The sequence below is a fragment of the Rhinopithecus roxellana genome, chromosome 11, assembly GCF_007565055.1.
Source record: "Rhinopithecus roxellana isolate Shanxi Qingling chromosome 11, ASM756505v1, whole genome shotgun sequence".
In the NCBI taxonomy this organism is placed as follows: Eukaryota; Metazoa; Chordata; class Mammalia; order Primates; family Cercopithecidae; genus Rhinopithecus; species Rhinopithecus roxellana.
The window spans coordinates 131,451,442-131,471,102 of NC_044559.1; the positions used below are offsets into that span (position 1 = coordinate 131,451,442).

Here is a 19,661-nt window from a genome sequence, read left to right on the forward strand (position 1 = left end):
TTAGTTCTGCAGTCTGTCTGTGTGTCTGTTAACAGCTCAGTTGGTCCCTTACCACATCGCATGGGGCGGCTGCCCTCCGCCGGCGAGGGCAAAGGGCCAGTATGACAGCCTTTTTGGGTACCTGCACTCCGTGGGTCCTGAGTTCTTGTCCAGTATCCAAGAAGAAGGAAGTGATGCAGACACTTGAAGGATGGTAAAGGTGGAGAATTTTACTGAGAGGTAGAAATGGTTCTCAGTGGAGAGGGGAGCTGGAGAACGGACGGAAAGGGTAGGTGGTCTTCCCCAAAGTCCAGCAGTCTCTTCTCCAAAGTCAAGCCATCTCTTTTCCCTAAAGTCTGGCAGAATCCTCTCTACCTACCGAGTCTGGGGCTTTACAGGCACAGGATAGGGGTGGGGCAGGCCATAGATAGCTTTGGAAAAAGCCACATTCAATTGGTAAAAAGACATTGTTCAGAAAGAACCAATCAGGAGAGTGCAGGCAAACGAACAGAAGTTCTCACCTTGGGGCGCTGGTTTCAAGCTTTTCAGCTTGGAGGTGGGGTTTCACCAGGGACCTACCCCTATTTGCCTATAATTTCTCTGCCTCCTGCTTCTATCATCAGCATTTTAAAGGTGAAATGAAGAAGGAGAGTAAGATCAAATTAATAAAGTCAAACAAAAAGTTTGCATATTTCCTAAATGTACTTTTAATTATCTAAAATAACACATTAAAATATATTTTTCCAATAACTGTTGGTTAATCACATACTATGTTACCCCATGCTAGGCATTGATTGTACAATGGAAAACAAACACAAATAAACAAAGATATAAGCCCATTCCCTTATGGAACTTACAATGCAGCTGTTTTGGTTGTTTTTTTTCCCCCAACTGTCTGAACACCTTCCAGATAATAGCAATTCTCCCTTCTAATTATGATGCTTTTCCCTAAAGGAATTAAACATCTCAACTTGTACAACTTTTATATTTAAAAAATATGCTTGCCATTAGCATGCTTCAACACAAAAGAGTTAAAGCAAAGTTCATCTCTGCTTCTCGCCCTAAAATTACAATGTACTCATAAGAACAATATATTTGGTGGAAAATGTTCATAATATGTTGAAAGCTTTAAAGCAACAGAAACAAGGATAGCTGAACCAGCATGTAAAAGAAAATCAAAAACCAAAGGCTGAGGGGGAAGGGAAGGCAGAAATAAGAAGCAAACAGATTTATTTACAGAACCACCATAAAAGCTCAGAAATTTCTAAAGGTATGATCTGTAAATCTATACTTTAAGAGAGACAGATTAAATAAGAGTCTTCTGGGAGCAGCAGCACAAGCCTATAGTCCCAACTACTCAGGAGGCTCAGGCAGGAGGATCGGTTGAGACCAGGAGCTGTAGGCTGCTGTGAACTATGATTGCATCACTGCACTCCAGCCTGGGAGACAGAGCAAGGCCTTCTCTCAATCAACCTTGTTTTAAGAGTTTTATGGGCTGGGCGCAGTGTCTCACACCTGTCATCCCAACACTTTGGGAGGCTGAGGCAGGTGGATCACTTGAGGTTGGGAGTTTGAAACCAGCCTGACCAATATGGTGAAACCCCATCTCTACTAAAAATACAAAAATTTGCCAGGTGTGGTGGCGTGTGCCTGTAGTTCCAGCTACTCAGGAGGCTGAGACAAGAGAATTGCTTGAACCCGGGAGGCAGAGGTTGCAGTGAGCTAAGATCACGCCACTGCACTCCAGCCTGGGCAACAGAGAAAGACTCCATCTCCCCCCACCAAAAAAAGAGTTTTATTTGGATGTGTCAATATTGGTTCATCAACTGTATCAAATGTACCACTCTGTTGTGGGATGCTGAAAATGGGGAAGGCTATGCATGTGTGAGGGCAGGAGGATTATGGGAAATCTCTGTATCTTTGCTTAATTTTGCTGTGAATGAACCTAAAACAGCTCTAAAAAGTAAACTTTACTAAGAAAAAGTTTAAAATAAAATTCCCACAGATTGACATTACACCACATGCTAAATCATCTCAGGAATTAAACTTAAATAATGGCTTCTTTTATTCTGCTTTACAAATGCGGACAATGGATAATTATTGACAATGATAATGCTGTCAAACAATATGAATTCCAAATCAGTCTTACTGATAAGTTTTGTTTTATAGTATCAATAAAACATTCCATATAAAACAAAGAAGATAGTTAACAGAGCCTCCACACTGGAGTTTTCCAGATAGTGAAACCTGCAATATAAAGAAGTGCTTCATATCATATGATACTAATTTTTCTAAATAACTGACAATGGGTTTTAAAGGTTAAGATGTCACAGTTTTAAACTAAATACTTTTCCCAGGCCCAGACAAAATATGAAAATGTATGTAATTTTCAAATATACTTTATAAGACCACAAGTATATAGTGATCTAAGGTAAGAACAATTAAAAAGTCCCTCAATTATATAAGTTGACAGAAACAGTGACACATTATCATATACTAGGTTCTCAGTCAAATCAGTCAGTCAACAAATACAATGGCCTACAAGTCTTAGGAATATAAATTACAGTTTCTACCTCTAAAAAACATTTGCTAATTTCCAAATATCTGATAAACTTTCCTTTGAGAAACATAATTTTATACTTTGTTAACTCCTGAGAGCATACTTAGGATCAAAAAAGAGAAAGAAATAAGACAGGCATCATAATAACAGTTTAAAAGGAAAATTTCAGGATCTGGGAGAATGTACTAAAACACACAAATACACAAAATAAAAGGAAAACATTGACAGGCTGACAAATTCCTACTTCCCAGGAACATTTGGATAGGATTATATATCATCTTTAAGAAATGACAGCATTATTACTATTATATTACAAGTCTCACACGTCAACAACAAAATGCTGTGCACCACTCTGGACAACATGGCGAAACCCTGTCTCTGCTAAAAATACAAAAACTAACCAGATATGGTGTTGCACACCTGTAATCCCAGCTACTTGGGAGGCTGATCGACAACAATCACTTGAACCTGGGAGGTGGAAGTTGCAGTGAGCTGAAATCACACCACTATACTCCAGCCTGAGCAACAGAGTGAGACTCTGTCTTAAGAAAAAAAAAAAAGCTGTGCAAACAAATGAAAAGCATAAATACATGCTCACATTCAGATTTATGAAAGTTAAGGCAGGACTTTCTATTTTAAAAGATTTTTACATACAAAGCAAATTGAATTTTTGTGGTTTGGTTATTACAAACTGGTTCAAAGATACCTAAATAGAATATTTTATTAATAATTATACCCACTAATATACCAAATATCCTTACATATTGAGAATTAGAATATGACAGCCTATTTTGTTTTCTCCAGAGATTATACAATTTTACTTTTATTCTCTTTTTTTTTTTTTTTTTTTTTTTGAGACAAGGTCTCACTTCGTCACCCAGGCTGGAGTCCAGTGGCACAATCATGGCTCACTGCATGCAGACTCAACCTCCCCAGGTCAAGAGATCCTCCCACCTCAGCCTTCTGATAGCTAGTACCACAGGTGCACACCACCACGCCTGGCTAATTTTTAAAATTTTGTAGAGAGGGGGCTCTCACTATGTTGCCAAGTCTGGTCTCGAACTGCTGGGCTCAAGGGATCCACTGGCTTCAGTCACCCCAAAGTGCTGGGATTACAGGCATGAGTCACTGTGCCTAGCCTATTCTTTCTACAAGGTTGACTGACCCCACAGCCATTGTCTTCATCCACAGCTAACCAATGTCTCTTTGCAAGAGATAATACTTTTCATCTAATGGAGATCTAATCTTACCTTTGCTGAGTGACTGAGTAAAACAACTCCAAACATCAAGTAATAATTTATACTACTCCATAACATGTGTTGATAGTTACAGTCAATTATGACTGAATCTAAAATTCTCAGAACTAGCAAGCTTTAAAGAAAAAAGAAAAAAAAATAAGTAACTGCAGGAGAAAAAAGAAACAATATTATATTCAGAAGAAAGTAGAAGTATGACTACCGTCCCCATTGTGATTTCCTAAAACTTTACAGCATCTCTTCTCAGTTAAAAAGTACTCCTTACTAAAAATTAGCTGGGCATGGTGCCTGGCCCCTGTAATCCCAGCTACTCAGGAGGCTGAGGCATAAGAATCATTTGAACCTGGGAGGTGGAGATTGCAGTGAGCCGAGATCGTGCCAATACACTCCAGCCTGGGACAGAGCAAGACTCCGAGAAAAAAAAAAAAAAAAAAAAAAACACTAGCTAAAGTGGTAAAGTGGTAGTTTTCAATGTATACTATTCTCCTGAATATATTTTTCTATCTTCTTTGGTTTAGAGACAGTAATTTTGTTTGTTTGCTTTTAAAGATGCCCTGCTGGGTTGCTTAGAATAAAACCAAAGAGCCTGAAAATTATGTCAAGCCAAAAATAAACAATATTTCCCATGAGACCATAACTTTGCAGGTTCCCTTTCAAGTCTGAGGGTAACACAAATCTTCCATGCTTTAAAATATATTCACTCAATTTTATACATTTTTATATCTTGGTTACTGTCAGGAAACATGTTTAAAATTCTAAACTTAAAATTTTTTATTTTTTTTAGTGTACAAGGTAATTAGGAATAATTACGATACCAGAAAATAGTATTAGAAAACCTCTTACTGAGGCTATTTCTAAGTTTGGCCCCGGTTCCTGTGTTCCCAGGAAATCTGACAGGCCATTTCATTTAAACATTGTGAGCAATTCACTATTAGTTGCCAAGTCAACACCCATTTCCCCATTGCCAGTGGAGCTCTAATTTTTGTTCAGTTATAAGGAAGCCTGTACTTCAGAATACGCTAATTAATCATGATAATTCTATTTTCTTTGCCAGTAACTGGTTTAGGAATGTGTGTGTGATGAGAGTCTACCAAAGTACTTCTGGGAAACCTTTTCTTGCTCTTAAAAAAGAAGACAGACGGACAGACAGGGGCAGTGGCTCACGCCTGTAATCCTGGCACTTTGGGAGGGTAGGCTTTTATTTTTTTGAGATGGAGTTTGCCTCCTGTTGCCCAAACTGGAGTGCAATGGTGCGATCTCAGCTCACCACGACCTCTGCCTCCTGGGTTCAAGCGATTCTCCTGCCTCAGCCTCCCAAGTAGCTGGGATTACAGGCATGCACCACCACGCCTGGCTAATTTTCTATTTTTAGTAGAGACGGGGTTTCTCCCTGTTGGTCAAGCTGGTCTCGAACTCCTGACCTCAGGTGATCCGCCCACCTCAGCCTCCCAAAGTCCTGGAATTACAAGTGTGAGCCACCACACCCGGCCCCTTTTAAAATATTTCTGCTCACTGATGATGCACCTGGTCACCCAAGAGCTCTGATAGAGATGTACAAGGAGATGAATGCTGTTTTCCTGGCTGCTAATACAACATTCATTCTGCAGCCCTCAAATCAAGGAGTAATTTTGACTTTCAAGTCTTATTATTTAAGAAATATATTTGGCAAGACTATAGCTGCCATAGACAGTGATTCTTCTGATGGATCAGACAAAGTAAAATGAAAACCTCCTGCAACGTATTCATCATTCTAGATGCCATTAAGAACATTTGTGATTCATGGGAGGAGGCCAAAACATCAACATTAACAGGCGTTTGGAAGAAGTGAATTCCAGCCCTCGTGGATGACTTTGAGGGCTTGAAGACTTCAGAGAAGGAAGTCACTGTAGATGTGGTAGAAATAGCAAGAGAACTAGAATTGGAAGTGGAGCCTGAAGATGGATACTGAAATGCTGTAATCTCATGATAAAACTTGCATGGACAGGAAGTTGTTTCTTATAGACGAGAAAAAAAAGGAGTTTCCTGAGATGGAATTTACTCCTGATGAAGATGCTGTGAACACTGCTGAAATGACAACAAAGGATTCTGAATATTCCATAAACTTTAGTTGATAAAGCAGCAGCATGGTTTGAGAGGACTGACTCCAGTTTTCCAAGTTCTACCGTGGGTAATAGGCTATCAGACGGCATTGCATATTACAGATAAATTTTTCATGAAGGGAGGGCTCTGACACAGCAACCTTCATTATTGTCTTGTTTTAAGAAATTGCCACAGCCACTCCAACCTTCAGCAACCAACATCCTGATCAGTAAGCAGCCATCAACACTGAGGCAAGACCCTCCACCAGCAAAACGATTATAACTTGCTAAAGGCTCAGATGATTGTTAGCATTTTTATCCATAAAGTATATTTATGGATTAAGGAATATACATTTTTTATATACAATGTTATTGTATACAATAGATTACATTAAATTAAGGCATATACATGTTTTATACACAATGTTATTGCATACAATAGATTACAGTGTGATATCACCACAACTTTTATATGCACTGGGAAAATACAATCTTCATGTATTTCTCTTTACTGTGATATTCACTTTATTGTGATAGTCTGGAACCAAACCCCCAATATCTCCAAGGTGTGCCTGAATAGGAAAACCAGATTACTATTTCAGTGGTTTATGGATAATGAAGGGTAGATTTGTCATACCAATAAAATTGGTCTATCTATTTTTTAAAGCAAATATCTGACATCAAATTTAGTCAAGGCCAACAAACAAAAAGAATAACAATCATTCTTGAATTTCTTTGTGCCACAATACATAGTTACATCTGTTTGAATAAACTGTTTTATATTTTAACAGAATAAAGATATTTAGTACTAATGAAGGCTTCAAAGATAATTATCCACATAAAATTGTTTAAAAGCCTACTCAAGCATAATCCTAAGAACATCCTTCAATCTACTTAGAAGAAAATACAGTTAAATTTTTAGAAACTGAAAGAGTATATGTACTTCAGTTCTTTCTTATCCTCATTTGTATGTTTTAGTCCCTGGCTTTATGGTTGAAATCAGTTCGCTCATTTTTCTAAATTCCATGTTGCAAGTCAATCATATTTCCTCTGCCTTCATGGAGCTTACATTATATCTGAAAAAACATCTTTGAAGAGCTAATTATACAACTTACAATTTAATATAAAATGGTTTAGGGGATTGTGTTAGTTCGATTGCTATGGCTGTTAACAGAAACCTGAGATTGGGTAATTTATAAAGGAAAGAAGTATTAATATGTTTCTCAGTTCTGAAGGCTGGGAAGTCCTAGAGTATGGTGCCAGCTTCTGCTCAGCAACTTCTTGCTGCATTATCCCATGGCAGAAGGCAAACAGCAAGCAAGTGCTTGCGGGGCCAGACTCGCTTTATAACAACCCTCTAGAGATAACTAACCCACTCCTGCATTAATGCACTCATGAAGGTAGAACCCCATGATCTAATTACCTCTTAAAGCCCTCCACCTCTTATTACTGTTACAATGGCAATTAAATTTCAACATGAGTTTTGGAGGGGACAAACATTCAAACCATAGCAGAAAGAAAGGAAAAAAAAGTGGTGGTAAAAGAAGTAAGCTCACTCCCACACAGGAAAATTGGAAGTAGACTTTGGTAACAAAGGATTTTCCAACAGCATAAACTCACAGAACTCATATATGTGAGCAGGGTGCAGTGGCTCACGCCTATAATCCTAACACTTTGGGAGGCTGAGGTAGGCAGACCATTTGAGCCCAGAAGCTTGAGACCAGCCTGGGCAAAGTGGCAATACCCAATCTCTACTAAAAATACAAAAAGGAACCACGCGTGATGGCACATGCCTGTAGTCCCAGCTACTTAGGAGGCTGAGGTGGGACGATCACCATGATCATGCCACTGAACTCCAGTGTGGCATGGAGTGCCACATCTCAGAATGTGATGACCACATCTCAGAGTGAGACCACATCTCAAGAAAAAAAAGAAAAAGGAAAAATTTTTTAAACCGTGTATGTAAAGCATTTTTTCCTGCAATTCTTGGCTAAATTTCTGGATCTTGCTAAAGATTTTCTCTTTGCTCTTTCTACCTATTGTAGAAGTTTGCTTTCCCCTTCTCTACAAAACAAACAAACAAACAAAAATCCCTTATGAACATTTTTCCACCCAATTCAAACTGGAAAGTTTCAGGAAAAAAAAAAAAGGATAATTTCAAGTATCCATCTAAACTTCAAAATTTATTTTTCCCCTAGGGCTTCCACCAGGCTTTACGCAACACAGACCTACAGACCTAGAAATCACACCTCTCTCTAGCCCTCCTAAATAAAAAAGCATTAAAGTTACAGGAATGTTTGAAGAAGAAGGTTTTATTTTGTATACGTTATTAAAACTTTGTGTGTACATTTTTATAAAGGTTACATTTATACTTTTTTTTTTTTTTTTTTTTTTTTGAGACGGAGTCTCGCTGTGTCGCCCAGCCTGGAGTGTAGTGGCCGGATCTCAGCTCACTGCAAACTCTGCCTCCAGGGTTCACGCCATTCTCCTGCCTCAGCCTCCCGAGTAGCTGGGACTACAGGCGCCAGCCACCTCGCCCGGCTAGCTTTTTGTATTTTTTAGTAGAGACGGGGTTTCACCGTGTTAGCCAGGATGGTCTCGAACTCCTGACCTCGTGATTCGCCCGTCTCGGCCTCCCAAAGTGCTGGGATTACAGGCTTGAGCCACCTCGCCCGGCCACATTTATACTTTTAAAAACCCACTTGCAATTGCTTAGAATACAAAGTAAAATTTTACAGGGAAATTTTATACTTATAGATAATGTTTAGATCACTTTTCTAAATCATTGAAAAAGTCCAGTTGCAATCTTATTGAAGTTCTACAGAGGGAGCTAGTATCACAAAGAATAAAGTTAAAATACACCGAATGTCAAAAAAAGACCTAGTCTGTTGGAAATATCAGATTACCATTCATCAATATGAGCTCACTTTATCCTCTAAAGTTTTACCTTAACAATTAGCCAACTCAAAATAAAACATGGTATTACCTACAAACTGTTGACATATTTCCAGTGAACCATACTAAAACTTATAAAATATAATTTCCATCAAAAATATTTTTAAATACTTTTGAAGTAGATATGTCCATAATGAACAATATCATTCCTCCAAAAAAGTTTTTTTAAAAAGTTTCCTAAGTCACTGAACTTATACAAAATGGAAAGCAATCAAAAAGATCTAAACAATTCTATCCTTTTCTTATATAAGCCAAGTTACGAAGTCTCTTCCTCATTTGTAAAACGGGAATGATTACAGTATCTACTTCACAGAGTTGCTGTGGGGATTAAATTAGATCATAAAATAATTAAAACAATGCCCTTCTTCCTTGTTCTTTAAAATGTATTATTTAATTGTTCAACACTTTCCAAAAAGAAATCAACATAGTAGAGTTTTCAAGGTTAGATTGGCTGCTAATAAATACTAAAAGTTCACTCAAGAACCCCAAGTCTGTATCATTCCTGTTTGTTGTAGACCAAGAAGAAAGAGAATTCATCACACCAGCAGCTTCTCTCTCCATTCAGTTACCCTCAATAAAATTCATCCCATAAATATATCTTGTCAAGTAAATTGCTGTTAAGGATCAATGAACTACACTTTGACTGAAAAGCTCTGAATAAAGTTTCTAGGAAACACCTTATCCTTTCCCCTAAAAATTGATGGGGGGATCCTTATCCTTTTTTGTTATTGTTGAAGAGTTTTATGCTAGAAATTCAGAAGCTATACCCAGAGGGATCACTGAACAGACTAAAAGAGAAGTAGGTAATGAGAGAAATCATTTGTTTAATGGACAATGACAGAAAAGCACTAATCTAAACCCAAAATGATATTTGAGGAACTTAAGTTTGGAAGACTAAGTGACTAAACAAAGTTAAGGTCTTAAACTATGTCAAAAAGTACACTTCCCCTAATTTCCTCTCCTATATGGTTTCAGCTTAAGATCTGTCACGAATTGAAATTTGCATAAAGTTTAGGGGATGAAATTGAAGGAGTAGCCATTTAATTCCAAAGGCAGTCATTGGTTAGAGGCAAGGAAGGACAAACATAAAGGTATGGGCAGAACTGTAATCTGTCCTTACTCATCCCCACCCTACCTTACGTCCACAACTACCACGACCAAGCCTATCACCAGATATTTCACTAAAAGCCCATAAAGGTGGTAGTTGCAAAGAACCTACAACACACGAACCTCCTTCACAATTTCCCTATCGCAGTAGAACACGCAATTGATTAACCTACACTTACTCCTGGAGATGCAGTCTTACAAGCACAAATGGTAACTCTTATTACAATGAACTATTTAACACTTACTCCTGGAGAGGCAGCCTTATAAGTACAAATGGTAACTCTTATTACAATGAACTATTTAAACCTTAGTTTAAAAAGCAATACAGTGAAAAGGTTACCTTACAAATATTATGACTACATACAAAAATAAACTTTAAAAAAAAATTTCTTGGCCAGGCATGATGGCTCACACCTGTAATCCCAGCCCTCTGGGAGGCCAAGGCAGACATATCACTTGAGCCCAGGAGTCCAAGACCAGCCTGGACAACATGGCAAGACCCCATCTCTATAAAAAATACAAAAATTAGCCAGGTGTGGTGGTGCACACTGGTAGTCCCAGATACTCAGGAGGCTGATGGGAGGATCACTTAAGCCCACAAGGTCAAGGCTGCAGTGAATCATGATCATGCCACTGCACTCCAACCTGGGCAACAGAGTTAGATCTTATCTCAGGGAAAAAAAAAAAAACTTTTCTTTCATGAGAGGCATTTATAGCTCAAGATAAAATTTCCAGCGAAAATATCATACATGGAAAGAGGCTGATGTGTCCTAGAGAAAAGGGCTTCAATGATGACAAAGTTGATAATGATGAAGATTCTGAATATGGCTGTTCAAAGAAATGGGAAGGAAAAAGAAAAAAGTAGTTCTATTTAACATAATATGAGGCTGTAAAATGTATACATTTGACTTATTTCATGAGCATACCTAAAAGCTTTTGTATCAAGCTGACCAACAGCTTTGTGTTGCATCCTCTCCTTGGAAGAATGTAAAGTACCTTGTATTTGGAAGTAATTCTCTTCAACTCACTCAATATTGGTTATAGGTATGAAGCGGTTTCCAAAACAACAACACAATACTGTGAAACTGATTTAATTAACTACTGAGTTCTCTGTGATCAGTTACCAAGTCTTGCAATGGATATTAATCCCTTTAAAAAAAAAAAAAATTACTGGCGGCCAGGGGAGGTGGCTCACATCTGTAATCCCAGCATTTTGGGAGGCTGAGGCAGGCGGATCACCTGAGGTCAGGAGTTTGAGACCAGCCTGACCAATATGGTGAAACCCTGTCTCTACTAAAAATATAAAAATTCACCAGTCGTGGTGGCAGTCGCCTGTAGTCCCAGCTACTCGGGAGGCTGAGGCAGGGGAATCACTTGAACCTGGGAGGGGGAGGTTGCAGTAAGCCAAGATGGCACCACTGTACTCCAGCCTGGCAACAGAGTGAGATTCCGTCTCAAAAAAAAAAAAAATTACTGGCTGGGTATGGTAGATCATGCCTATAATCACAACATTTTGGGAGCAGAGGCAGAAGGACTGCTTGAGCTTAGGAGTTTGAGATCAACCTGAGCAACATAGGGAGACCCCATCTCTAAAAACAAGACTGTAGTGAGCCATGATCACACAACTGCTTTCCAGGCTGGGTGACAAAGCAAGACCCTGTTTCAAAAAAAAAAAAAAAATAGACTATATACTTAGAGAACTGCTTGGTGTGACAGAAACAGCACTTAAATGGGACTCAGGAGACTTGGTTTCTGGTCTAGTACTGTCCTTAAGTAGCAACACTATAGCAAGTCATTTTATCACTGTTACTCTCACCTTATTCATGATAAAATATGGATATTGGTTCAAGGGTCCATTTCTAGAATCAAAATACTATAATTTTAAAGGTACAAAAAAAAGTGGGCCCTGAGAATAGGATCATAAAAATGTTTATGATATTTTTAAAACTGTACCTTATTTATGAACACTAAAAAAAAATTAAGCATTTAACCTTGCTGTCGGTCCTAACTTCTTTATTTCAATTTTGACTTTTTGCTTCACAAGATTATTTTTTCTATTAGCTTTACAGACATCCAGTTCTTAGATCATTCTTACCAAAAAAGATTCTTTTAACAGGGTCTCATTCTGTCACCCAGGCTGGAGCACAGTGGCACAGATCATGGCTCACTGCAGCCTGAACCTCCTGGTCTCAAGCAATCCTCCCACCTCAGCCTCCCAGGTAGCTGGGACTACAGGCACACACCACCACATCCGGCTACTTTTTTTTAAAACTTTTTGTAGGGACAAGAGTCTCACTATATTGTCCACGCTGGTCTCCAACTTAGGCTCAAGCAATCCTCCTGCCTCAGTCTCCCAAAGTGCTGCGATTATAGGCACAAGCCCAGTCTATGATCTTGATGATTTCAAAGAACTGTTAAGGCACAGCATTAATAATTCATTTAAGAGCATACCAGGCCAGGCGCGGTGGCTCACACCTGTAATTCCAGGCCCAGGCGGGCGGATCACGAGGTCAGGAGATCGAGACCATCCTGGCAACACAGCGAAACCCCGTCTCTACTAAAAATACAAAAAAAATAGCCGGACATAGTGGCGGACGCCTGTAGTCCCAGCTACTGTGAAGGCTGAGGCAGGAGAATGGCGTGAACCCGGGAGGCGGAGCATGCAGTGAGCCGAGATCACGCTACTGCACTCCAGCCTGGGCGACAGAGCAAGGCTCCGTCTCACACACACAAAAAAAGCATACCAGATGTTATTGTCTCTAACTTCCCTGACATATCCCTAAACATTCCATTTAAATACTTACAACTCTCCTGCTGGTTTGGAAATTGACACTATTCTCTAAGAAATTACGTTTTTACACTGCACCAAAGATCACAGCCTTAGCACGTCCTAATACCCTTGAAGGTTCATGCCTATTGCAAAATTTATTTATTTTCTTCCATCTCATCATAATCCTAAATTACCAACCATTTAAATACCACAATATAATTAACTTTTATAAGACAAAATTTAAAAATTTAAGGGGTTATTCTGACAAAATATTTTTTTTTCTTTTCGAGACGGACCCTCCGCTCTCTCACCCAGGCTGGAGTGCGGTGGCGCCATCTCGGCTCACTATAAGCGCCACCTCCCGGGTTCACGCCATTCTCCTGACTCAGCCTCCCAAGTAGCTGGGACTACAGGTGCTTGCCACCACTCCCAGTTAATTTTTTGTATTTTTAGTACAGATGGGGTTTCACCGTGGAAGCCAGGATGGTCTTGATCTCCTGACCTCGTGATCCACCCGCCTCGGCCTCCCAAAGTGCTGGGATTACAGGTGTGAGCCACCACGCCCGGCCTCTGACAAAATAATTTAATACTTGACATTAAAAAATCATAAATCGAACTCATTCACTATCAGAAGGGAAAATACACTTCATATTTAGAATAGTATACACTGCTTACAAAAGTTCACTGTTTACCTTGGTAGCTAAAACTATACTACAAGCCTACAGTAACCAAAACAGCATGGTACTGGTACCAAAACAGATATATAGAACGATGGAACAGAACAGAGCCCTCAGAAATAATACCACACATCTACAACAATCTGATCTTTGACAAACCTGGCAAAAACAAGAAAGGGGGAAAGGATTCCCTATTTAATAAATGGTGCTGGGAAAACCGGCTAGCCGTATGTAGAAAGCTGAAACTGGATCCCTTCCTTACACCTTATACAAAAATTAATTCAAGTTGGATTAGAGACTTAAATGTTAGACCTAAAACCATAAAAACCCTAGAAGAAAACCTAGGCAATACCATTCAGGACATAGGCATGGTCAAGGACTTCATGTCTAAAACACCAAAAGCAATGACAACAAAAGCCAAAATTGACAAATGGGATCTAATTAAACTAAAGAGCTTCTGCACAGCAAAAGAAACTACCATCAGAGTGAAGAGGCAACCTACAGAACGGGAGAAAATTTTTGCAATCTACTCATCTGACAAAGGGCTAATATCCAGAACCTACAAAGAACTCAAACAAATTTACAAGAAAAAAACAACCCCATCAAAAAGTGGGCAAAGGATGTGAACAGACACTTCTCAAAAGAAGACATTTATGCAGTCAACAGACACATGAAAAAATGCTCATCATCACTAGCCATCAGAGAAATGCAAATCAAAACCACAATGAGATACCATCTCACACCAGTTAGAATGGCAATCATTAAAAAGTCAGGAAACAACAGATGCTGGAGAGGATGTGGAGAAATAGGAACACTTTTACATTATTGGTGGGACTGTAAACCAGTTCAACCACTGTAGAAGACAGTGTGGTGATTCCTCAAGGATCTAGAACTAGAAATACCATTTGGCAAAAACAAGAAATGGGGAAAGGATTCCCTATTTAATAAATGGTGCTGGGAAAACTGGCTAGCCGTATGTAGAAAGCTGAAACTGGATCCCTTCCTTACACCTTATACAAAAATTAATTCATTTGTCATTGCTTTTGGTGTTTAGCCATTCCATTATTGGGTATATACCCAAAGGATTATAAATCATGCTGCTATAAAGACACATGCACACGTATGTTTACTGTGGCACTATTCACAATAGCAAAGACTTGGAACCAACCCAAATGTCCATCAATGACAGACTGGATTAAGAAAATGTGGCACATACACACCATGCAATACTATGCAGTCATAAAAAAGGATGAGTTCATGTCCTTTGTAGGGACATGGATGCAGCAGGAAACCATCATTCTCAGCAAACTATCACAAGAACAAAAAACCAAACACCGCATGTTCTCATTCATAGGTGGGAATTGAACAATGAGAACACTTGGACACAGGAAGGGGAACATCGCACACTGGGGCCTGTTGGAGGTAGGGGAAGGGGGGAGGGATAGCATAAGGAGATATACCTAATGTAAATGACGAGTTAATGGGTGCAGCATACCAACATGGCACATGTTTTCATATGTAACAAACCTGCACGTTGTGCACATGTACCCTAGAACATGAAGTATAATAATAAAAAAAAGTCATAAAAAAAAAGCCAAGTAAACAAATGTGAATCCCTTTTAAAGAGATTTTCCCCTTGCCTTATATAGCAAACAAACAAAAAAAAAAACTTCAGATACCAGGTTACTCTGTGTTAAGTAGTATGGATACTTCTGAATTTATTTATATTTGCATTTGGAATTCACCCCTAACTCCAGACAACTTTTAACCTTCCTTACCTAAATCTTTATGATCAGATCTCAAAATCCAAGGTAATACAAAATTTATATATTCATAAAATAGATATTCATGGAAACAAAATGGTTCTATTTTCGATAACTGCAGATGTGTCCATAGATTTTGAAAAGCCACTATTGGAGAGTAAGATTCCATTTATAATAAAATCAGTATCTTTTCCTTTTTCTTAAACCACTTTATTGAGGTATAATTCACATATAAAAAGCTGCACACGATCTTTTCTTCAATGCCTAACACAATGGAAAGTAGGTGAAAAAACACTTAGTAAAATAGTGATATTTTCTTTTTTTTTTTTTATTATACTTTAAGTTCTAGGGTACATGTGCATAACGTGCAGGTTTGTTATTAATTTATTTTAAATTATTCCATTTACAAAACTAAAACTGAAAAAAACTAGAAAGCTGATGAGACCAGTTCATTACTGGATCATGTATAGAACAAAGTATAAATCTTACAGTTTTAGATAAATCACATCGCAACTTGAATTGCTCAGCTTTCTCTACTTAAAATCATCCCCCAAGGTCTTCAGTATGCAGAATAATGAAAAACAGGAACTTGAGAAAAACCACTTTGCTTAGAAAAACAAGGGTCACTGCTGACCAATATTTCCCTGTTTTCCCATGCCAATCTTCCTCAGACAGAGAAACAAGTATACTTGTGAAGCATCAGTGACTAAGTGTATATGAAATCTGAATCACAAAATTTAAGGAACTAAAAATGTTTTAATGAAAACATACTTAATATTTATTAATATCAAGATAATTAGAACTATCATTGTACTCTCTTATTGTTATTCTTTTTTTATTTTTTTAAAGGCAAGGTCTCACTATGTTGTCCAGTCCAGAACTCAGTGGAATGATCATGGTTCACTGCAGCCTTGATCTCCTAGACCCAAGAGATCCTCCTGCCTCAGCTTCCTGAGCAGCTGGGACTACAGACACACACCACCTCATCAGGCTAATTTTTTTTTTTTTCTTTTTTTTGAGACAGAGTCCCGCTCTGTCACCCAGGCTGGAATGCAGTGGTGCGATCTCAGCTCACTGCAACCTTTGCCTCCCAGATTCAAGCAATTCTCTTGTCTCAGCCTCCCGAGTAGCTGGGATTACAGGCACCCACCACCATGCCTGGCTAATTTTTGTATTTTTAGTAGAGACGGTCTAGTAGACGTTTAGTAAAGACGGTTTAGTAGAGACGGTATTTTAGTAGCGATGACACCATCTTGACCAGGCTAATCTTGAACTCCTGACCTCAGGTGATCCACCCACCTCGGCCTCCCAAAGTGCTGGAATTACAGGCGTAAGCCACCGCGCCTGGCCTTTTTAAAGTTTTTTTGTAGAGATGGGGTCTCACTATGTTTCTCAGGCTGGTCTTGTACTCCTGGCCTCAAGCAATCCTTCCACCTCAGCCTCTCAAAGCGTTGGGATTACATGTGTGAACCACCATGCCAGGCCACTCTTTATTTATTAATACCAAGATCATTAGAGTTATCAGTGCATTCTCTTATTGATACTCTTAGAGAGTTAGGGTTAATTTTCAAAGAGCAGGTCAATGTGATGGTGCCAACACATTTTTTACAAGTTTAATAATGAATCAAGCTTTAACAGACTGAAATTAAGAAGCTGTAATAATGTTTTATGAGAATAAAGCATGGAATTACTGATTAGATAATAAAATTTTGTTTTATATCCATATCTCTTATATTTTTTAAAGATTGGTCTTGAACACAAAAAGGATTTTTTTGTTTTTAATACAGCAGGTGAGTTGTTACACACTCCTTAGCAGACTCTGACTTCCATGACCACCACCCTACTAAGATTTTGGCTATCTGAGTTGCAAAGACACAAATGAGATTATTTATAAACAGCTTTCATAATTCATGAAATTCAATAATTCAATAACTGTTGAATTTTTTAAAATTAATACTCTGCTTTTATGGTGCCGTATTCAACTGCAAGTTTTCTTTGGTATGTAGGTCAAAAAGTACAAGGCAGACAGCCAGCAGCCAAAAATATCAAGACCATCAACTAATGACAAATCAAACGAGTGGCAATACTTAGCAATAATAGAACAAACAAACAACAGAATGCTAATCTGCAAAAATAAAAAGGAATTAACTGATACATGCGACAACACTGATGAATTTCAAAACCACGGTGGCAGAAGCCTTATACAAAATAGGACATATATATGACTCAGTTTATAAGAAATTTTAGAACAGGTGAAACCAAAAAAAAGAACTTTGAAATATAAAACTCCAGTTAATGGTATATGTGTTGAAATATTTAGAGAGAAGCATATTGATGTCTACAATTTACTTTGAAATGCATCCAAAAAACAGATGAAGTAACGCATGAACAGAAGAATAAGTAGATAAGTGCAGTAATATGTTAAGGATAAAACCTTGGTGGTAAATACATGGGTGAACACATAACATATGTTTAAAACTTTTCGTAATAAAATGTAGCGGCTGGGCACGGTGGCTCAAGCCTGTATTAATCCTAGCACTTTGGGAGGCTGAAGGGGGTGGATTGCTTGAGGTCAGGAATTCGAGACCAGCCTAGCCAACATGGCGAAAACCCGTCTCTACTAAAACACAAAAATTAGCTTGGCATGGTGGCGGGTGCCTGTAATTCCAGCTACTCAGGAGGCTGACGCAGGAGAATCGCTTGAACCCAGGAGGCAGAGGTTGCAGTGAACCAAGATCATGCCACTACACTCCAGCCTGGGCGACAGAGCAAAACTCCGTCTCAAAAAAAAAAAGCGTAAGAAAAAAGTATCAGTTGGCCAAGTTATAGCCATAGGGATGAATTATATCTTGGACAGTTAAAAAACTTTCAAATGAATTAACACATTAAAATGGGTTACATATTAAATAACATATATTCTTTAAAAGCAGATTTCTGGTATTTTTAATACTGGTCATAGTCTAAGGACTAAAGGAACTTTTAAGGCTCACCAACTACTTAATTCCCAAAGCAAAAGAAGCTCTGTTACCAGACCTACAAATAATAACCAACCAATGCTACAGTAATAATCACCTACCCTCATTGACTATAGTAGGAAATAAAAAAACAGCAAAAACTTTCTTGACAATAAATATATTTGAGAACCCACTATGGAGATTATACTCAAATAAGGATAGACCAAATATAAAAATACGGATGAAAGGTTAGCATAATAATAGAATGTGTAAACAGTAAGAATGCATAAGGAAATCCTTTCCCTGAACATTGGTCCTGCCATTTTATAATTAACAATTTATATGTTATCTTAAATAGGAGAGAAGAAAATAATTTGCAAAAGGTTCAAGACAATTTTTAAAAAGCAGTTTAAAAGTATTTGGGGCCGGGCACGGTGGCTCAAGCCTGTAATCCCAGCACTTTGGGAGGCCGAGACGGGCGGATCACGAGGTCAGGAGATCGAGACCATCCTGGCGAACACGGTGAAACCCCGTCTCTACTAAAAAATACAAAAAAACTAGCCAGGCGAGGTGGCGGGCGCCCGTAGTCCCAGCTACTTGGGAGGCTGAGGCAGGAGAATGGCGTAAACCCGAGAGGTGGAGCTTGCAGTGAGCTGAGATCCGGCCACTGCACTCCAGCCTGGGCGACAGAGCGAGATTCCGTCTCAAAAAAAAAAAAAAAAAAAAAAAAAAACTATTTGGAAAAAAATTATTACTTAATCTCAAGAAGAAAATAATAGTCTTGAAGTCCTCCACAAAAAAAATTACCGTCCCTATATATGAGTACAAGTGAAGGTTACATTAAACTAAACCAAGAGAGACCTGAGTTAGATGTGAAAATAAAATGTCTTCAGCCGGGCATAGTGGCTCACACCTGTAATCCCAGCACTTTGGGAGGCCAAGGTAGGCAGATCACCTGCGGTCAGGAGTTGGAGACCAGCCTAGCCAACATAGGAAAACCCCATCATCTCTACTTAAAATACAAAAATTAGCCAGGTGTGGTGGCGGGCACCTGTAATCCCAGCTACTTGGGAGGCTGAGGCAGGATAATTGCTTGAACCCAGGAATAAGAAGTTGCAATAAGCCAAGATTGTGCCTCCAGCCTGGGCAGCAGAACAAGACTCTGTCTCAAAAAAATAAAAATAAAATAAAATAAATAAAGTGTTTTACATTGTACCAAACAACTGACATTTACTTTTTCATAAACCAGTGACAGAAACAAAATTATATTTCTCCATCATTATCATGAAGGTGGGTGATCCACTGGAATAAGACCCAAAAATTGAGTGACAATTTATTTTTATTACTTTTTTCTGGTAGAGCAGTCAGAAAGAAAATAGGAACAATTTAATATTTTATCTGGAAAGAGAAAATGAAATGACATATTTCCCAATAAGACTTTAGTCTAGATGATAAAATACAACACTACATCTTTCAATGTGAATACAGGAGAAATTATGTCCTGTGTAAACTTTATGTAGTATAAATTATATAGTGTAGGTTATCATAATTCTGTTAGGATT

At 38.5% G+C, this 19,661-nt stretch overlaps 1 protein-coding gene across 3 annotated transcripts in view; it reads right to left on the reverse strand.

Moving 5' to 3' along the window:
- ADK (adenosine kinase) overlaps positions 1–19,661 on the reverse strand; it is a 577,585-nt gene that overhangs the window by 488,850 nt on the left and 69,074 nt on the right. The gene's annotated exons all lie outside the window — the stretch shown is intronic.